General features: G+C 36.8%; 1 pseudogene across 1 annotated transcript in view; it reads left to right on the top strand.

The window, feature by feature from the left end:
* LOC101311933 overlaps nt 1-6,387 on the top strand; it is a 15,231-nt pseudogene that overhangs the window by 1,585 nt on the left and 7,259 nt on the right. The gene's annotated exons all lie outside the window — the stretch shown is intronic.

Here is a 6,387-nt window from a genome sequence, read left to right as displayed (position 1 = left end):
ATCCAACTGATCCAAGATTGATGATCAAGAACATATATATAACCCAGAATACTTCTGCTTTAATTTCAGACTCTGGTTGCTATTGGTGAAGTTACAAAGGAAATAATCAAGGGGAGCTCCGATTTTTTCCCTATAAAACCCATGGACTATGGACGGTTTTTGGTTATATCATTAGGAACTGGCTCGCCAAAATCTGAATTCAAGTACAATGCGCCGAGAGCAGCTAAATGGGGCATCTTGAAATGGTTAACCAGTGGTGGTTCCACCCCAATCATAAACGTTTACAGTCAGGCAAGTGCCGATATGGTCGATCTTCACCTGTCTGTAGTTTTCCAAGCCCTTCGCTCAGAGAAAAACTATCTTCGAATTCAGGTTCTTATTATAATTATCTCTGTGTAATTTTATTCTTCTAGATAGCCATGAAATTAATAATCGTATAAAATTTTGACAAAGACAAATCTAATAATTGATCAATGGAAATGAAAACGCAGGATGACACGCTACGTGGACAAGTATCTTCGGTGGATGTAGCCACAAAGAAAAATTTGAACGATCTCCTAGAAGTTGGAGAAGGCCTATTGAAGAAACCTGTGTCTAGGGTTAATTTGGAGAATGGCAGATTTGAGGTTTGCAATCATGAGACCAATGCAGAGGCTCTTATAAGGTATACAAAGTACAAACATATATTACTTTGTTAATTTCTCCGATATCTCTAGTATTATTTTTATCTGATAATGCAACAAATTAAAAGCATCTTTACAAATGCTAGACATTTTTGAGTTAAATTTTAGTTAAATTAAAGAAAAATGTCATTTTGGCTAGCGATTTTTGAGATACGTCTGCATCAATGCTCTCTAATTTAGCTAGTATTAAATTAATATTATTCTATAAATAAAGATTATATAGTTTATATGTATTTATATATCATATTAAATAACTTAAAAGGAATGTATTAAATTATAGAGAGTCACATCTCACTAGCTACGCTAGCTATATTTAGCTAGTGAGATAGCTAAAAGTTAAAATAGCTAAACTTTGACTAGTTTGTTGGAGCTTTTAAAATACCTAAAAAGCTAAACACGCTCTCTAAAATAATTAAAAAACTAAAATATAGAGTCTGATAAATATGCTCTAACAATATCTATGTATAACATACATTATATATATTAACAGAAAGTTCTGATTATCAATGTGCAGGTTTGCAAAACTACTCTCTGAAGAGAAGTGGCTTCGCCTTGCAAGGTCGCCCCACGGAAAATGTGCCATGCCCAAGCCGAAGCTGAACTCACATTGATGCATCTTATATCCAAAATTTTTGAATTCCTCTATACATATATATAGATTACACAATAGCATAATGTTGTTTTTTTATATTTTCATTAACTGTTCAAGTAACAGTTTCTTGTAGTTCAAAGTATGGGGGCAAATGATCCCATATACTTTGATCATTCTTTAATTCTTTGATTATTGTATCCAAATAAAACCCTGATAGTCTGGCAAATAATTTCAGTGTGTGTGTGTGTATATGTTGTTACTTCAATGTCGATTCGTTGATTAAGTTTTTCCAATTTCAGAAATATGTAATCTCTACATATATAAATAAAGGAAAATTAGCTAGCAATCAAGAATTCTTTTGGCCTTTTGGGTCAGCTTCTTTGTATGTAATCACCAACCGTACGTATGTATACATTATGCACTGATATATGAAGTTAATAAATAAGTTCAACTTGAAATTTGTATGATTGATATGAGCTGCTTATAAAAGTATGAATGTGTTGTATATATCTGAGACGCACACCATTCGATCAAAGGGAACCTGCATGTCGTGCGTTATATTATTGTGAAGATTCAATTATAAGCACACCTGTCTTTCTGGGACGTTCTTGTCGTGAATTTGACCATATGGTCACTTAAATCGGAAAATGTATAATTCTCTAATTGACCGTCGGAGATAGCTAGATTACGATTATTACCAACAAGTCAACGAACCAGAACAGAAACGATGACCTTCGCGTGCCTAAAGCAAATTAATTAAATTATAAGTGGAAAGATTAATTAGTTTAATTAAACCCTAGGCCGCCATGATGGAATCTATCTCAAGCAACAGACATTACCAAGTTTATATAATTAATCCATGAACATGGGTGGCTGTTCATTGTTCCTTAGATCCTTCAGAGTACTAGATCCCCGATCGATCGAGTCCTTGTTAATTGATTGTTAAGTCGTCGTCTAGAATGGCATGTGATCGATATGAGCAATAAGTTATAATTGTAGTTTCAGTAAGGCAGCTAGGGTTTCCGTCCAGATTGAACGTACTGGCTAGTTTTTAACTATTATAGCTAACACCTAAAAGTTGGAAAGATGCCGACATCTTATTCATATAATATCCTTGAGCTTAACTAATACCAGCTTAATTAATATCCTGGTGTGTTCTCTGGGTACTCAATTAGGGTTTGTTCCACTTGCATTTTTCCCCTCATCGAATAAGAACTCTGGTTCTCCACACTAAACACACAGATAGAAACAGCAAACTTAGGGAATAGTACTAAACAGTAAATACTACTTCTAAAAGACAACAGCAAACGTGATTCATGTACTGCATATTAGTTTTTGCAGGTAACCAAATATTGGAGAAACATATACTATAGCAGCTAGACTATGCAAGCTAAATGATCTTATTGCATACTTTTGCGTATAACTTTATCGATCGATCACCTTGAATAAATATCTCCTCATAAAACTATGGTGGGGATTTCACGTACTGCGTACGGTACTTATGATAGCTGGAAGGACCACAAACCCAATCATCGATCTCTTACAGGGCACTCAGGTTAGTCGATCAAGCAAGTCCGTTGTTATTGGATCCAAATTTGAGATGAACTTTACACTAAACGCACTAGCTAGCTAGCTGTGGTTAAGTTAATCCCGGATTGCCGATTGCTAGCTAAATGTGGTTAAGTTAATCCCGGATAGTGCTACAAAGCTAACTAAAGGCACAAGGCTCGAGAGAAGATATATGTTGTTTTTGCGCAAGATTAGCACAATTCCCACTTCACAAACAAAGTAACTGAAGATAGGTGGATATCGAATTGTTTCATGTAAAGGCTGGTAAAGGCTTATCCTCTTTTTTCTCTGATTCTTTCTCATAGTGGGACTAGTTATTACCACTTCTAAAGTTGCAAAACGAGGACGTATGGGAGTAGCTAGGGCAGCACAATGAACACGAAGACCCGCAAGACGTGGACTCCAACAGATCGAGTCGGTGTCACACTGATAAGAACGAAGATGATATCTGTGCATGCAGATCAGTTGTCATGCATGCATGCATTTACAGTCAAGCTGCGAAAGCTAAAACCAAGCTGTGCTCAGCTAGGATCTTCTGTACGTATCTGCATGAAAGCTGTGTCTTCATTGCTAGACAGAGTAACATGCTGTCTTTCTCTTTCTGACTTTCTATTCTTCTGTAAATTTTCGATCAGGGTTCGAATTGATGCGTATAGGTGGGTTACCAGGGTTGGTATATAGCAAACAAAAATGACAGAGAAATCCCAGAAGAGAAAGGACAGCATACTCGATCATATCTAATCCACGCGGAGTTGGGAGGAGAAGTTTAGGCTACCAGATCAGAACATGTCAAGTTCTTAAGGGGAGGCTAGCTGATCGATGATCATGACCTCAAAATAATTCAATTTTGTGTCTATCAAACAGCTAGCTAACACCGTATTTCTTCTTATATAGTGAAGTACGTTGTCCGTGTTGCAAATTTGCAATAATAATATTTTTTCTTTTGTGTGGTGAGTATGACAAAACATGAAGACAAGAAATATAACCTAAATCTTCCTAAACTTCCTAGTTTGTTAGTTGCATATGTCATTCACGAATGACTAGTTATCATAAACTTCTTCCGGTCGTTCTATATATTAAAGATTGGAAGTTTCGGTTGGAGTCGACGTTTCAAAGATTTTAACTAATAGCATTTGTGACATAGCACATTGTAAAGTGTTCTCACCAAAATAGAAGAAAAATAAATTCAGGATCTATGTAAATCTGAGTAAAAGGAAAACTCATAACATCCCACATCAAATTTAAGAAAAATTGTAGATCATGAACGGATTTTCTGTCAGATTTTCTGTCAGAATTGTATTTCAGTTTCATGGTTGAGCACTTGAGCCCTAAAAAACACCTAGACGAACAAAACACAAAAACAAACTCGCAGTCAAGGTCGACACAAAAACCATACAAATTCTCAGTTACGCGCTCTCCGAACTCGTCTCTCCTCCAGCCAATCCCCTTCCTCCACGTCAGCTTCTCGTCCTCGGGTCAACTCGAACTCGGATCCTCCTTCTGCATGCATCCCTCCTCGTCTCCTCGTCTGTATTTATATCTCCGAAACTTTCTCGAAAACCAAACATTTTGAGAAGCAAGACAGCCAGAAACACAGAGACACACGTTTTCTAATATCAAGGAGAGAGGGACAGGGAGGGGATCCCTTTGTCCCTGCACCCCTTAACACGAGTGTCTGAGACCTCCGGCGACCCTTCACCGGCCGGCAACACACACACACACAACAACACTCTCTGTCTACCTCTCTCTTCATCCGCCGCCGCCTCCTGTCACGTCACACATTGTTCATAATCAACCAAACCAAACCCTCTTTTAAGGTAACATGGTTTAATATCAAACATGCAAACCCATGTTCTGTTTCGTGTTTTTGGTGTATCAAACTTTGTTTCACATTTGTGTCTCTATCACACTATGGCAGTGTTCATAGTGTTTAATTTCTTGTGTTTTCGAGTCATGTAATTCACCTAATGCTAATGGGATTCACATAACTTGGCTATAAATTTGATGAAACCAATTGAGATTTCTAATCCTTTTCTTTTTCTATGCAAAACAGGAATGGACAGCATCAAAAGTCCATTCAAGGGTATTGTCAATGATTTTAAAGGAAGAAAAGCATGCTATAAACAGGACTGGATTGGTGAAATTTGTTCTGGCCGGCTTTAGGTAAATTAAATCTTATGATCTTAGTTTCGATGTCGGATTGATTTGTTGTGTTGTTTGGCTTAGTTCATAGTGTTTTGACTCCGATCCATTTTCTGGATATTAGCTCCAACCTCCTACATTTTATTTGCTTCTGCGCTTCCAGTGATCGCCTTTGGGGAGCAATTGAGTAGGGATACAGGTAGAATCCCTTAATAAAAATCCACTCTGTGCATACCTATTATTATGTTTTAGTTTATAGCTAGTTTCTGTGTTTTTAGTTGAGGCTTTTAAGTTTTAATGGAGTCTGAAATTTATGTTTGTATGCTGGCAGAGGGAAGCTTGAGTACAGCCAATCATTATGTGGTGTCATCCAATCATTATTCGGCGGACAGCCTTCGCTGGTTTTAGGAGTTGCTGAACCGACTGTCATTATGTACAATTATATGTACACTTTCAGCAAGAAAAGGCCAGAGTTTTTTAATTAGGATTGCTAAAGGGTGCTATAATCAAAATCAAAGTACAGTACAACATTGGTTTGAATATATATGAAGGGGACTTGATTATCTTGCATCTTTTAGTAGGGTTAATTCATTAATTACTAACTGTTAATTAGTACAATTACCGTTGCATGCAATTTTGTCGCAAATAATGCAGTCTAGCTTTTTTTGTTTTCCTGTATTCCAACCAGGTTCATGTAACATTTTCCTACCAGAGGCATGGATTAGTGGATTAGAACGTGATTCACACTTTAGATCTCCGAAGCACCAACCACCCGCATTCCTGCATTCATCCTACCCCAATGGGCAGAGCACCTATTGGCAGATTCCGCAGAACAATTATTGCTCATTTGTGAATCACGCATGTAGACTATCTCCTACCATAGGCTTAAAAAACTAAATTTAGCCTATAGTTACTCCCACCATAAGCCAAATTATAATTCTCAAGACAAAAAATTTAGCTTCAGCTATTTTGTAAGCCAAATTTGGCTTATGGGTTTGATAGACTAAAACTAAGTATTATTTTATTTAACTTTAAATATTGTTCTTCTAATTTACACTAACATCTAAATTAAAAATTTGTTACTAACAAATTTTTTTATCATCACGATGATCTCAACGAGATCTTTCATATAAGCCTCATATTGAATATATTTATATAAGAGATAATTTCACTTTACTACCCTGAACTTTAGGTCTAAAATCAGTTTGACACCTCATATTTTTTTTTAATCAGTTTCATACCTAAACTTTCAAAATGACATCAATCTCGACTAAAATGACTAAAATAGCCCTGGTTAATCTTTTTACCCTCTCAGAGTTAAGAATGGCAGCGGCGACGACCGGGGGAGGAGGAGGAGCTGCCGCCGGGGCCTATTGCTGGTGGTAGGGGTGGATGCCGGCG

Source organism: Fragaria vesca, linkage group LG2 (genome assembly GCF_000184155.1).
Source record: "Fragaria vesca subsp. vesca linkage group LG2, FraVesHawaii_1.0, whole genome shotgun sequence".
Classification (NCBI taxonomy): Eukaryota; Viridiplantae; Streptophyta; class Magnoliopsida; order Rosales; family Rosaceae; genus Fragaria; species Fragaria vesca.
The sequence above is the reverse complement of the archived record's forward strand: the minus strand, read 5'-3'. Positions and strand labels throughout refer to the sequence as shown.